The sequence below is a fragment of the Ictidomys tridecemlineatus genome, chromosome 11 (genome assembly GCF_052094955.1).
Source record: "Ictidomys tridecemlineatus isolate mIctTri1 chromosome 11, mIctTri1.hap1, whole genome shotgun sequence".
NCBI classification, from domain to species: Eukaryota; Metazoa; Chordata; class Mammalia; order Rodentia; family Sciuridae; genus Ictidomys; species Ictidomys tridecemlineatus.
The window spans coordinates 11,610,016-11,624,646 of NC_135487.1; the positions used below are offsets into that span (position 1 = coordinate 11,610,016).

At 66.1% G+C, this 14,631-nt stretch overlaps 1 protein-coding gene across 1 annotated transcript in view; it reads left to right on the forward strand.

Moving 5' to 3' along the window:
* The window catches only part of Igsf21 (immunoglobin superfamily member 21), a 168,838-nt gene that overhangs the window by 24,929 nt on the left and 129,278 nt on the right, over positions 1–14,631 (forward strand). The gene's annotated exons all lie outside the window — the stretch shown is intronic.

Consider the following 14,631-nt stretch of genomic DNA (forward strand, 5'->3'; position numbering starts at 1 on the left):
GATGGGCCTCCGGGGGCGGGGCTGTGTGCGCGATGCCCTAGGTCAGAACGGGCGTCCCCGAGGGAGGGGACAGTGTCCACCGGCCTCCCCTGCGTGGTCTGAGGGGACGTGAGTGTGAGCTGCCCCCTTTTCTGCTCCGTGCCCGCCCAGGGTCCTGGGGGAGAGGTGGGCAGAGGGCGGGGTGGCGCTCTCTGTCCCGTGCTTTTTAGTTCTAGCTCCACGTGACGGTGGCCTGGGCTCCGCTCTCGGGCTGTGAGGGGCGGGGCTGCCTGGTCCTGCTTTAATTCCAGGCTGGGAAAGTTGGGGCCGCTAATTCCACCCTCTTCCTACGCCCCTCCGCCTCCCTCCGTCTAGTCCAGTGGTTCCTGTTGTCCCCCCTGGACCTCCCTCACTGTGAACCACATCCGCGTACAGAGAACACGGCCTTTGGCTCTTTGCGATTGGCTTATCCTGCTCAGCCCCATCCATTTTCCAGCAAATGCCTTCATGTTGTTCTTCTTCAAGGCTGAGTGGTATTCCACTGTCCATCTGTGACCCTGTTTTTCACCCACTCACCTGAAGGGCCCCTAGGTGGGTTCCGCAGCGTGGCTGCTGTGAATCGAGCTGCTGTGAACAGTGATGTGGCTGTGTCCCTGTAGCAGGATGACAGCAGATGCACTCATGCCCTGTGATGCACGTACATGGGACACGATTTCTCGTTTTCCCGAGGGCACATGTTGCAGAGTCACGTGGGTCATGCAGTCACTCACATACGGTGATGAGGTCTGTTTCACTCTACTGTCTTTCCTGTCCCCACATCCCCTCCCAGCAGGGCCCCTGGGACAGAGGGAGGTGGCGGCCAGGCCCGGGGCAGACGCCGTTCCTGCCGACCCCTCTCTGGGTAACCTGTTCTTTCCCGGTGTCCCCGGCCTTATTGTGAAGCAGCATTTGCATGTTAGAGGAAGCATTCGGCCTTTGGTTTTGTGGGATGGGTTGTTTCTCTGAGCATGATGTTCTCTGACTCCAGCCATTCACCGGCAAGTGCCATAACCTCACTCTTCTTTAGAGCTGTGTAATATTCCATTGAGTATGCATACCACAATGTCTTTATCCACTCACCTGCTGGGGGACTCCTCGGTTGGCTCCAGTCTAGCTGTTGTGAGTTGAGCTACTGTAAACTGATGTGCCCGTGTCCCCGTAGTGTGCTGATTTTAAGTCCTTTGGGACGGACCAAGGAGAGGGACAGCCGGGTCAAGTGCTTGTTCCATGCCTGGTTTTCTGAGGAATCTCTGTCCTGTTTCCTTAGTGGCCCTCCCATTTGCCGTCCCCTGCTGCTGTGTGGTGCCTCCCATGTCCTCGCCAGCGTTCACTGTGGCCCGGGTCCTTTCTTCTTCCCTCCCTGGGGGCAGACAGGGCCGGGCAGGGCAGCTGACGGGGTCTGCAGGCCTCTTGCTGCCCTCCTGACCCTGCCTGGAGGTGGGGCCGCTGGCCACTGGGTCCCTGCAGAGCTGCCTGTCGCTGGAAGAGCTCAGTGTGCACTGCCCCTGTCCCCACCTGTCCCCAAGGGAAGCTGTTCCACTTTCCTGCCTCGGCTCAGCCCTGGCCACGCCTTGCCTGGGTCCGGAACCTTCTAGAAACACCCAGGTCCTGTCCCCATCCCTGAAGACCCCTCAGGCGGCCTGTCGACCTGTCCTGGGGGCTCCCGTACACACAGCCCCTGAGATGGCCAGCCCAGCAGGGCCCCTGGGACAGAGGGAGGTGGCGCCGGCCCGGGGCAGACGCCGTTCCTGCTGTCCCCTTCTGGGTGACCGTGAGTGGCTCAGTCACCGGCCCCGTGCCTCGGTTTCCCCTCTGCGCGCCCTCGGGCTGCGGGTGAGACGGGGCCCGCGGCCGGTCATTCCCTGGGTGTCCCCCAAGAGCCCCGGCTCTCCTCCCGCCGCCTCGGATTGTCTGACTTTAAAAATAACTTTCTTTTTCGATTCCAAAAGTCGTACCCAAAGCCGGAGATAATTTGGGGCATTTAGGGCGACACAAAGAGAAAATGGCACCACTCAGACACGACGGCCTGTAATGCCACCGCGATTATCCCGCCGCCGCCCGCGCAGGGACGGGATCCGGGGGGAACGGGGTTCGTGCCATTTCTTTTTGAGGAAAGTTATGGCTGGAGCCGCCGCTGGGGCACGACGGCCACTCCCGGCCTTTGTTCCCTGACCCCGGGCCACCTGAAAGCCACCCATTACCCTGTCGGCCACGCGGTCGGCCTCGGGGACACAAAGGCGTGTGGCGAAACCAACCAGCTGAAAACCCGCAGCGAAATCCACTGTCCCCAGGCGCCACCGAGCCCCGCCCCCTGCTCCCGTGTGGCTCAGACGCTGTGCCCCAGTTGGCATGGCCCCGGGACAGCGGGGCGGATGGCGGCGGGGACAGGCCGGGGTGACCTTCTCTCCCCTGGGACGGGAGCCCACACTCAGCCTGGGCAGCAGCGGGCAGCGACGTTGGCACTGACTGATGTGATGGGGCGGGGGGTGCTGGGGAGGGACGGGGGCTCAGGGCGCTTCCCGGGGCAGCTGGCCGCCTGGTGCCAGGCAGGTGAGCCCCAGGGAGCGTCCCCTCCCCTGCAGCCCAGACCCCGAGGGCCTCCCTGGTGTCTTCATTCAGCCCTCCAACCAGAGCTGGCAGGCTCCGTCCCATCTCTCGCCCCAGCGCCCCCGGGAGGACAGGGACAGAAGCCAGCTTGGTGTTTTAGGGAAGAAATCTGTGGCTTCTGCCAGGGCGGTGCACTTGGCACTGACCCTGCCTCTGCTGTGTGACCTTGGGCAGGTCTCCTGCCCTCTCTGATCCTGTTGGTGAAGGGTGTTATGGGAAATACATGTCCCAGGGTAAGGAACGGGACAGAGAATGGACGGGTTGAGATGCCGCCGCCCCACCGGCCGCCAGTCTCCTGATGTCTTACAGACCGGGCGGGAGGACAGAGTCCGCGTGTCCTCAGAGCCTGGATCTGGCAGGAAACGGGCTCCGTCACCCTGAGCCCAGCCCCGCCCCCGGGATGGAGAGGACGGCTGGCCGTGGCCGTGCCCTGGACTGGGCAGGTGACTGGCTGAGTCACTGGGCTCTGGGGAGGCGGCCCCAGCCCGTGCCCTTTCTGCAGTCCTCCTGGAGCCTGCAAGGACAGGGCTGCCGCCACCCACGCCCTCGGCTGGGTCACCCTTGACCTTGTCCTGGTGGGTGAGGAACCTGGAATTGGGAGGGTCCCAGGGGAGCGGCAGCAGGCCACCCTGCCCTCCTCCGTGCCCACTGTCCACACCCGTCTCCTGTCCCCGTTTTACCTGAATCCACCCTCGCAGCAGGCCCTGCGCGGCCAGATGGCACTGCCTGGCTTCAGAGGTGAGGAAGGTGTGGCCCAGAGAGGGCTGCGGAGTGCTCAAGGTCACACAGCCAGCTGATGGCGCTCCGCCAAGGACTGAAAGAGAAGTGGAGCCGCGGGCGGGTTGCTCCTTCCCCTCAGCCCCTGCCGCTCTTCCCCTGAGCTCATTCTGGCTGCTTCTCTCTTGTCACCGTCACCCTGGCCCAGGCCACCATCTGCCTGTGCCACGGCTGCTCCCAGCTGGTCTCTGTGCGGGCTCCTGGCGGTGCCCAGAGACTGTTATTACCACGGGAATCAGAGCAGGAGCGGCCTCGCGCCTCGCCCCCGGCCCCTCGCCCCTCGCCCCCCCCGCCCCTCGCCCCTCGCCCCCCGCCCCTCCCCCCTCCCCCCTCGCCCCTCCCCCCTCGCCCCCCGCCCCTCCCCCCTCATCGTGGGCTGGCCTTGCACTTGACGTCACCCCACGCCGTCCACCCGTCCCGGCTCCCCCACCCTCCGCTGCTCCAGCCACCGGTCCCCTGGCCCTCCTCCGCCAGGCGCTGCCGGCCCTGGGCCTTGAACCTGGAGTCCCCCCCCCAGGGCCCTCCCGGCTGCGGCCTCCCTGCTGGGGCGCCATTGAGGTGGGAAGCAGCTGGAGACCCCATGCTGCCCCGTCCTCTGTCCCCTCCTCAGCGCCTGGGCCGCCCTGCCCATGCTCCTGCCACCATCAGCGTGTCCCTGGGCCACCGACCTCTTTCCCTGGCCCCCAGAACACACTGCGGTTCTGGGCCTGCACACGCCGGGCCTCGCGCCCTCCACGGCCACCTGGGAGAGAGGCCACCAGGAGGCCATTCAAACTGCATGGGCCGACGTTTGGGAGCGGGCTGGCATTTCCACGGCCGACATGGAAGCCTGGACCTTGAGGAGGTGGCCGCAGAGGACGGACCCCAGGCCACACTGAGTGCTAAGCACCTGGCACACGGTTCCTGCTCCTGGTGCATCTCCTTCTCCTCTCTGCAGATGAGACAAATTCAGAGAGGGCAAGTGGCGTGCTGAAGGATGCACAGCAAGGGGGCAGGCACAGCTGAGGCTCCAATGCAGATTCACTTGGCTCCAAGCCAGGGGCTTTTTTTGTTTTTTTTTCCTTTTTCCAGAAAACCAGGCGCTGGTCCCGTGGCCAGCCCCAGCCGGGCTGCTCTTGCCTACCCTGAAGGCCTTGCGGTGAGGACACAGAGGGTGGGCAGGCTGCGGTCCCCTGGGAAAAGCCGGGCGGCAGATTCCATGAAGCAAGTCCAGGGACGCTCCGGGCACCTCTAGGCTGCCCTCGCGCCTCTGGCCTCCCTCCTGGGGTCTGACTGCCCTGGGAGCCGGGCCAGGGCCTGGGCTGAGCAGGGGCAGCAGAAAGGCCCAAGGCCCAGGCTTGGGACAGCCCCAGGCCGCCTCGCCCGGCCCCGCCTGCGCCCTGCTCCTGCAGCCCGGGGGCCCACGGGTGCTGACCTGCCTGTTGTCCCTGCAGGAGCAGGGCCCAGTCACAAGCTGGTCCTCTGTGTCCTCGGGTTCCCAGGACCTCGGCTGGGGGCAGCTCCAGGCCTCAACCGTGGCTGGGCAGGGCCTGGGCAGGGCCTGGGCAGGGCCTGGGCAGGGGTCTGCTCTCCGCCCCACCCAGCGCCCCCGGGGCTCCCCAGGCCTGGGTCACGGGGAGCCCTGCCCCCTCCCCGTCCCCGGCCGCTGGCGGGAGCCACGTGCCTGCTCTGCAGGTGTGTGAAGACACGAGGGTCCAGCCACTGTCCCGGGGTCCCGCGTGGTCCCTTGGCCTCCCAGTGGTCCTGGGTCCCAGGCCTCCTCCGTCCGGGTAGCCCGTGCTCGGAGCAGGGGCCGACTCTCCCCAGGGGACCAGCTGGCTCCCAGGGCAGGCCCCTCAGCCTGGGTGACACCGGGGACCGGGTCTCCCCGTCACACTGGGGTCCTTCCCGCCGCATCCCGGAGCCTCCCCTCCAATGGCGCTGCCGACCCCACCCCCACCCCCCCGGCATCCCGGAGCCGCCCGCCTGGGCAGCCCTGACCGGGTCGTGGGCAGGACGCGCCCTGAGCTGCGGCGGGGGCTCCAGCAGGCCGCTGAGCCGCGTGCACCGGGCATCAATTAGTGGCCAAGTGTCTCTCGCGTTTATGCAGATGAGGAGGTAAGAGGCCCGTAATGAAGTGCTGTGCTTCAATACTGTGCGGCAGGAAGCAGGACGGGTTTTAATTACTGCTCCTAATTGGATGGACGGCTGGTGAATGGCCTCCTGACAGGGCATTGGAGCCGGTGCTGCCCACCCACCCAGGCCCAGATGGTGCTGAGCTACTCCAGGGTAGTGTGGGAGCCGTGTCTCGGGAGCCTGCCCTGCCTGCCCCTGCTCAGGGGTCGTGCCTGCAGCCCTCCGCCCGTGCCTCCAGGACCCTCCTCTCTGCCTTTTGCAGGGCCCTGGGGCTTCTGTTCAGATCCCCTGGGTGCGATTTGCTGTGTGACCCCGGGCAAGTCACTTAGCCTCTCTGAGCTCCATGTTCTTCCAGCGGAGTGCTAGAGTAGGGTGGGAGACAGTGGGAAATCAGCAGAGCCGTGCCGCCAGGGAAGGGCTTTCGGAGAAGGGGGACCCTGAAGACTACCTAGTGCCAAGAGGTGGAGGGAGCGGCAGTGGAGGGGACACCCAGGAACGCGGGTGTCTGGGAGGCTGGCGGGTGGGCGACCCCAGAGCTGGGGTACTCCCCCTTTGGGGCTCTGCTTGGCAACACCTCCTCCCAGGCGTCCCTGAGCCCTGGGCCTGGGTTGAGGTCCCTGCCCTGGCCCGTGGCCTCTCTGCCCAGCCGCTCGTCACTTGGTCCTGCTGCTCGTCACTTGGTCCTGCTGCTCGTCACCTGGTCCTGCTCCTTGTCACTTGGTCCTGCTCCTCGTCACTTGGTCCTGCTCCTTGTCACTTGGTCCTGCTGCTCGTCACCTGGTCCTGCTCCTCGTCACTTGGTCCTGCTCCTCGTCACCTGGTCCTGCTCCTTGTCACTTGGTCCTGCTGCTCGTCACTTGGTCCTGCTCCTCGTCACTTGGTCCTGCTGCGGTACGGGTTCCACTGAGCCCCACGGCCGTTCTGCTGTGCACCCGAGGCCCTGGTCAGGAGGGGTCACCTGCAGGGAGGGCCAGGAGAGCGGGGCCACCTGCAGAGGACGCCCCGGGTCGGGGGCTGTTGGCCTCGGGGGCCGGTGGGCAATAGGGAGCCACAGAGGACTCCGCCCCGAAACCCGCAGCGTCACGGCCGCTGCCTCCTCTCAGACCCTCCCCTGTGATGGTCCAGGTCTTGACGCGGTCGGGGTCTCCAGAGGGCGCGAGTGTCCCTGGCCCCCGGGGTGGAGCAGGAGCAGCGCCCGGGAAGGACAGGGCAGAGGGGAACGCAGTCGCTCCGGGTCACTCAGGCGCCCGAACCAGGGTGCAGGCCCTGCGCTCCGCAGTGGGGTGCAGCCGGCTCCGGGCTTCCAGCCGTGGTCTCCTGAGGCTCAGCGCCGGCCCTGGGCAGTGGGCCCCGCCGTGGCGGGCATGTGGGGTGGGTGACGCGGGGTCCCGGACTCCAGCCCGTGGTGGGGCTGGACTCAGCGTAGAGGCCGAGCCTGGATTTGGGGGCGCAGGAGTTTGGCTTAAGGCTAGCGGGGTCCCCCATCTGCTGGGTGGGTCCTCTGGGGGGAACTGGGCCCTGCCCGCAGCCCCCGGAGGTGCCACGGTGCCCGGCGCCCGGTGCTCCTTCCGGTGACTCTGCCGCTTCTGTGGCTCAGCTCACGGGCGGGCGCCGCAGGGGGATGCCCGTCCTGAACCTCAGCGTCCTGCGGTGCCCGGGAGTCCTGGCCCGATTGCCCGGGTGCCCAGGGGAGCCAGGGGCTCACCACCACGCTGCCCACGCGGGGTTGCGGGTCCCGGGGGTGGGCCGGGCGGGGCTGGCTGGCAGCAGGTGGCCGGGACCCGGGCATCCCCCGCGCTTGGCTGCGGGCACAGGGCCCAGCCGTAGAGCCTCAGGCTCTGGCCCTGCAGGGGGCTGGGGGGACCTGGGGCTGCACCTGAGCTCAGCAGCTGCTGGTCTCCAGGGTCAGTGAGGAAGAAACCCCCCCCTCGCCTCCCCCTCCCCCTCCCCCCACAGGGGCTCCCTGCTGCGGACATCAGCGTGGGCCCGTGGATGGCTGCCGTATGCAGCAGGCGCTCCTTTATGCATCCTTATCACCGGAGCCGCAGGTGCAGGAAGCCAGGCAGCGGAACCTGCTGGGCACTCTGGGCCTGTGGGTCCTTGTCGGCTCCCAGCACCGTCCCAGGCCACCCCGCCCGTTGGTCTCCTCTGCCTCAGGCAGAGCCCGGGACACTCATGCCCCCAGTCGGCGCTCGCTCCAAAGGCCCCCGTGACAGGAGAACAAACGAGCCTGGGGCCTCAGTGGTCCCCTGGCTGAAAGGCTGCCAGTTTCTCAAGGAAAGAAAAACTGGGAAACAGGGTTAAAAACCAGTTTGGAAGGAAAGCAGATCCAGACAGACGTGCTCCCGGCCCACGCTGAGGGTCCCCACGGGGCAGCACCGAGAGGCTAAGAGTTTATTAAGCATTTACTCTGCCAGGCGAAGCGCGGGCCAAGGCCCCGGGGCTCCAGAATCAAGCAGATGAAGCCGACCTGGATTCGAATCCCCGCTTCCCCTCTCTGTGCTGTGTGACCCTGAGCATGGTCACTGAACCTCTCTGAGCCTCAGTTTTCTAATTGCAAAGGAGGATCCTCATGGTGCCCACCTCAGGGGGCTCGGCTGGCGTGCAGGCGGTGCTCACGACTGTCTAGCCCGTCCCCTTCTGGGGAGCTGAGCCCAGGAAACCGCACCCTGCAGACTTGGGCAAAGGAGGGCGCCATCCTGGGACCCTGGGCCGGAGGGAGGCCCTGAGGGCAGGAGGCCGAGGCCCAGGCGAGTCCTCAGCCTTGGGAGCCAGGACCGTGTTCTGCGCAGGCCCCGGAGGTCCATGGTGGCGTCACCTGGAGGTGGCACAGGGGTAGACAGGCGAGTGGAGGTCGGCCAAGCAGGAGCTGGACGTGGAGAGGACGGTTAGGTCCCCGTGGCCCTGGGTGACTCCTCCGAGGCCCAGCAGGGGCCCCGTCTGTGACACAGAGGCCCAGGGGTGGGCGTGGTCACTCAGCCCGGGCAGAGCCCAGTGCCTGGCGGGCTGCCGGCCTCGGCCTCCCCAGCTGCAGAGGAGCCCTGGCCACGGCCGCGCTGTCCCCCGCCCCCCGGGGCCTGCATGTGGGCAGCCGCTTTGGCGGTGGGGAAGCGCCCCCCGCCCAGGCCCCTTCTGGTGGGTGACGGGGGACAGGAGCCTGCACTGGTGTCTCTCCCGGGGGGTGAGGTCCAGAGCTCTGGCTGCCAGGGCCACACTGGGGCCTCAGGTGACAGTCCTGGAGAGACCGCGACGTGGGAAGGCAGAGCCGCGAGAGCAGCGTCCACCCCAGACCCAGTGGGGCCCCCGACTTGCTCAGTCACTGAAACCAGCCAAGGACCCACCGCGGGGAGGCCGCGGGACGGTTGGCACGGGGGGAGGGGGAGGGGGGCAATGGCTGTGACGATGACAGCGCTGCCCCGGGAAGGACCCTGTGCCCTGCGGCGCCTCACGGTGCCCTTGGCGGATGAGGAGACTGAGACGCAGACAAAGCCAGCTCTTGCCCAAGGTTTTCGTGTGAAGCCGGGTTGACGGACGGCTGTTGTTGGAATCACTGTCCCGGAGACCTGTGTGCTGAAGGTTGGTCCCCAGTCAGTGGGGCTGCTGGGAGGTGGGGGCACCTTTAAGAGGCGGAGCCTAGGGAAGGTCTTGGGGCACCTTCAGGCCTGACCTTGAATGGGATTTTACAACCCCAACTTCTTCCTCTTCCCCCTCCTTTGCTTCTGGTTGTGAGGTGAGGGCTGCTTCTGCCGCATGTGCCCACCTTGACGTGGGAGCTTGCCACAGGCCCCCAAGCAACAGAGCCAACCCAACATGGAGCAAAAATAAACCTTTCTTCTTTTTAATGTGACTATCTCAGGTATTTTCTTATAGTAGTGGAAAACTAACGCTGACTCCAAAGCACCAACTCCTTTCCTTCCTTCCCTCTTCCTTCCTTTTTTCTGCTCTTCCTTCTGCTCTTGTCTTCCTTCCTTCTCTTTCTTCCTTCTTTCCTTCAATCGGGCGTTGCCTTCCATGCGTGATACCCAACATGATACCCACCAGCAGCTCTGCGGAGCCCCTCCCTATTGTCCCACGGACCTGCTAAACACGTGTCAGCCCACAGCCAGCCTTGGAAATTGTATCCATCTGCTAAGAGAAAGATGGCATCCAGTCCCGCTTAATCCGTGCACGAGGTTGAGCATCTGCTGCTCTGTGTGGAGCCGTTGGTATTTCTTTTTGGTGAATATCCTTCAATTCTTTGCCCACTTTTAATGTTTTCAGTCGTTTTCTTACTGATGTCGGGGGCCCTTCTGTATTTTAGGGGTGCTGCTGGTAGTAGGACTTGCGGTCTGTAGGGGTTTCCCGTGGGGGGGCTGCAGAACAGAAGGCCGTCGGCAGGGGACTCCGACCACAGAGGCCCGTCTTCTCCCAGTTCGGAACCTGAGTCCAGGGTCAAAGCACTGGCCCTCCGCGGCCTTTGCCTGGGCTTGCAGATGGCCTCTTGCGTGTGGGGTCCTCACCTGGTCCTTGCTCTGGGCACGGGTCTCCCTAGTGTCTTTTTGGGGTTCAACTCTGTTTCCAGGGACCCCCGTCAGGTGGACGCGGGCAGCCCCAGGGGCCTCGCTGACTTGGCCACACTGTAAAGCCCCAACGCGGCCCCGTTCTGGAGTTCGGGGGACACGACCCAGTGCACCGCGGAGCCCCAGGGCTCGTCCTCAGGCCCGTGTCCCCTTCATCACTGCGCAGGGTCCTCCGTCTCGTCTCTCGTCCCCGAGTCTGAGCACCTGAGTCTCGTCCCTGAGTCAGTGCTCCTCTGGCCCCTCCCCCATCTGTCCCCCACGGTGGCGAGGCCCAGAGAAGGGTGTGGTGGGCGGGGATCCTGTGCCGCGGCCTGGGGTCCTAGCACTTGGCCCAGCACAGGGGGCCTTGGCCACTCCCCCCGTGCAGCCTGAGCCCGGCCTCTCTCAACCGTGCTGACGCTAGCTGCCCGGGGGTGGGGGCTGGCCCGGGGCGGGGCTCGCTGGGCACAGGCTTGTCTCTCCGGGTGACAGCCCGTGTCGGTCAGGCGCCCTGCGCGGAGGGAGACGGGTGATGAGCTGGACAGGGCCACGTCTGCTCCCTGGGGCTGTGGCTGAGCCCCGGGCTCCTGTCCTCCAAGCCGCCCTCGCGGGGTTGGGTGGCGTTTGGCGGTGGCGTTTGGCGGTGGCGTTTGGCGGTGGCGTTTGGCGGTGGCATTTGGCGTTGGCGTTTATCGGCGGTGCTCCGAGTGCTCGCTGAGTGGATGTTGTCCGAGGGGCAGCTCAGTGACACTGCGGACAGATGTCCGAGGGCCGAGAAGGAGCAAGGGCTGGTCAGGGGCCTCCGCGAGGCGGTGGCACTGGCCCGAGGGACCAGGCGGGACGGAGGTGGCTCAGTGGGAGGGAGAGAAGCCGGGGGCCTGTCACCTCGTCCACATCTTGCTGTAAACCTGCAAAGTGGACGTCGTAGCCAATCGGTGTCCCGGTCCACTGGGGGAGCAGGGCAGGACCGTGCGCGGGACCCGGGAGCCACAGCTCTCCATCACTGGCCACTGGGGGAGGGCTGGGTGGGTGGCCCCCGGGAAGGCGCTGAGCCACAGAGAGGCCCAGGGTGGCCCCCTGCTCCCGCTCCCCTAGGAGGACAGGGCCTTCTTCCTGTTGCCTGGAGTGTCACCTGGTCCCCTGCTCCTGGTTACAGGCCCCACCTCTCTCCCCGTCACGGGGCTGTGGCCGGGGCCCTGGTCAGTTCTGGGGCTGGGCCCCCTGAGTTGTGGGCGGCCCTCCTGAGATCCTAGGGCTGGACCCCAGAGGCCCCTCTTCTCCCTGCGCGGAGCCTGCCACAGCCCTGTCCCCCTGAACCCTGTGCTGGTGGTCCACACGCCTCCCGGGGCTGCATGAGCCCTGGGTACTGTCCCCTCCACCTCTGGCGGGCAGGGCGGGGGCCACCAGTTGAGGCCCTGGCCTGGAGGGCGGGCTCCGAGCTGCCACAGTCCCCTCCAGGCCCCTCTGCCAGCCGCCTCGGGAGCCCCGGGCCGTTAACTTTCACATAATAACCTTAAACACGGCCATTAAGTCACTCTCCTTCTTGTGAACTGCCCAGGATGGCCGCAGGGTGATCTATGGAGCTCCTTCGGCTGGCTCCAGCCACGTCAGGACCACAGGGCTGCGCGTGAATAGGAGTCACGTGGTGTCACCGTGTCACTCGGCCCAGGGTCCCAGCTTCTTGGCAGCACAGGCCCGACGCACTGCTCCTTGGCCATCCTGGGTGGACAATGGGCACTGAGGACAGATAGATGGGCCCAGAGCTGGACCCCTGGGCCCCGGGGATGTCACCACGCTTGGTCCACCGGGAGGCCCTGTCCCTCCTTCCTTCTGTCACCCGGCTCTTCCTTGGTTTCCCTCACACGCAGGGCTCGAGGGACAGAGGAGCAGGAACTGTCACCCTCAGAGCTAACGTAGCAGGCACCAGGTGCTGACCCCGTCCTCACGTGCGCCTCCCACGTCAGAGAAGCTGCTGCTGCTGGCCACGGCGGGGGAGGCCACGGCGGGGGAGGCCACGGCGGGGGAGGCTGTGCCCGTGGCCGCCAGGTGGTAGGTGGTGCAGCTGGGATCTGCAGCCACCGTGCCTGGCGGCGAGGCCACCCTTAAGTCACAGGAGGCTCTGGGCCAGCAGGGGCAGGGACACGGTGCTGCAGGCCACCTGCTGTGGCTCTCGAGCAGCCTCGGGAGCCGGGGAGCCGCTCTCCTGAGCCCGGGGCTGGCCGCTCCCCAGGTCGCTGTTCTTTCCAGGTCACGGAGCCCCGGGGCCCAAGGGAGGCTCTGTGTTGCCCCAAGACTTCAGGGCAGCAGCCCCCTCCCGGTCTACTGCGGGTCACACGAGGCTGGACGCTGAGGAGCCAGCAGGGAGGGGGGTGTTGGCTGTGGCCAGGGCCAGAGGGGCGCTTTGGCCACTGTCCTCCACCCTCTGGGTTCAGAACGTTTCAGAACTTGGAGGCCCGTGGGTGGGGGGAGAGGCCTGGAGGCCCGGAGGCCACGATGCGCGGAGTCCACACAGGGCCGCTTTCCCACGGTCCTGGGCGTGGAACCCCGGCCGCCCTCCGTGAGCCCCTCTGCGGAACTTGCTGATGGTGGGAACATGGGGCCGCGGCTCGGAGAGGCTTTGTGGGGTCTCCTGTGGAGGAGGGGTGGCACTGCACGTCCACCCACGTGGAGACGTGGCACCGGTGGCCAAGCTGTGAACGGGGCCTCTGGTGCCAGAGTCCAGGGTCCACGGGGAGGGTGTCTGGGCGGGGAACTGGACGCCCACCCACAGGTGGCTGGAACCTGCCTGGGCGGGGACCACAGAGGTGGTGAGGAGTGGCCTCCTCCGCAGGAGGTGGAGCCCGCAGGAGCTCAGGGGACAGAGAGATGCAGCAAGGGGTGACAGGCAGTGGCTTGGGACACAGGCCCCGTTGTCAAATGGATCTGCGTCCACCCAGCTGTCGCAAGACCCCAGCACTCAGCAGGTGCTGGCCGGGCTAGAGGCTACCTTTGAGGCTCCCGTGCCTGCACTGGAGGGTGTCACAGCAGGTACCACGGCAGGGTACCACGGCAGGGTGTCACGGCAGGGCAGGACAGGGAGGTGAGGGGAAAGACAGGTCCATGGGGACCTGACTTCTGCCTGAGCAATGGGGTCGGATGCTCTCGGGGGCAGTGACCATTTCTGAGTCAGGTCCCCATACACGGTCATTTAACACGGTGGCTTTGGGATTCGCCGTGTGGTTACGTGGATCAGTGGTTGGTCCCTTTTCTCTGCTGCGTAGTGTTCCACTGTGTCAGGTCTGGTCTATCTCAATAGGAAGACGTCGCCTTCCGCACACGGTGCTCCAGGAAGCCCAGCCCTGGTGGCTCCCGGGTTTCGCGTGTCTGCTTTCCACGCGTCCCTGCCGCGAACACACACCCCAGTCAGTAACTGCCGCTTACTGGCAGCGATGGCTGCTAAATCTCAACAGCCCTGGTGCCCTGAGGTCACCAGAGAGCTGGTCCTGCGCCCCGTGGGGTCCAAGAGGGACCTGCGGTGTTTCCTGAACCCTGTAGCCGTGCCGAGCACCTTCACAGGTGGCCAGGTCCTCCTGAGGACGGACACACAGCTGAGAGGACAGGCTGGGCGTTCAGGGTAGTGTCACAGAGCTGCCTCAGGTGGACAGGAGCTGTGGCAGGGAGGTGGGGGACGTCCCCAGCGCCACCTGGGGACACCTTGGCAGGTTAAGGAGGTGCATGGACGCAGCCTTCACCTGGACTCGGGTCCGGCCTCTGCCAGGCTCCTGCCAGATGCACCGGGGGGCGGCCGGTTCCCCCCGAGCCTCAGAGCCGCATCTGAAGACTCTGCCCATCCCCAGAGCTGCCGTCACGGGGACAGGACAGGGACACCGCAGGGCCGCCACAGGGCCACCGCAGGACATCCCCACACAGGGCAGACAGTCCTTGGGACCCGTTTTCCAAAGAGAGATCCTTCCTTTCCCGCGTGGGGAGTTGACGTGTGACGGCTGTGTAAGGGTCCCCTTGTCCCCTCAGCCTTCCCCAGCCCTCCGTGCCCCGTGGGAGGGCCTGCGTCCCTCCCTCGCTGAGCTGGGGGCTCTGGGTCCCAGCAGGGGGCCCTGGATGCCGGGCGACTCCCCGGGGAAACCAGGCTCCGTCAGCGCTGACCACGGACATGAGAAAACTCGGCCCCAGGAACCGAGGGGCCTTGGGGGCTCCCCTGGGACTTCCCGGCCACCAGCAGTGACCGCAGGGCAGGTGTGACATTGCCGATGGGACGATCTGATCTGACGGCGGGTGCTGCCCTCCGTTGCCCTGGTGGGGAGGAGCCGGCGCTGTCCACTCCCCCAGCGGACAGGGAGGCAGAGAGCTGTGCCCAGCGCAGGGTCGCCACAGCCACGTGTGCTGCCACGTGACTTTGGTCTCCCGTCCTCTGGTGGCCTGGAGGATCCAGAGCCGGAAATCACCCACCTGTGGACACTTCCAAAGGACGCCGGTCACAGGGGGAGGCCCCGGGCTTGAAGCTCTGTCCCTACCAGTGAAGTCCACCTGGAGCCCTGTGCGGGCGCCCAGAGCTGCCTGGCGAGGACCGGGGTGTGGG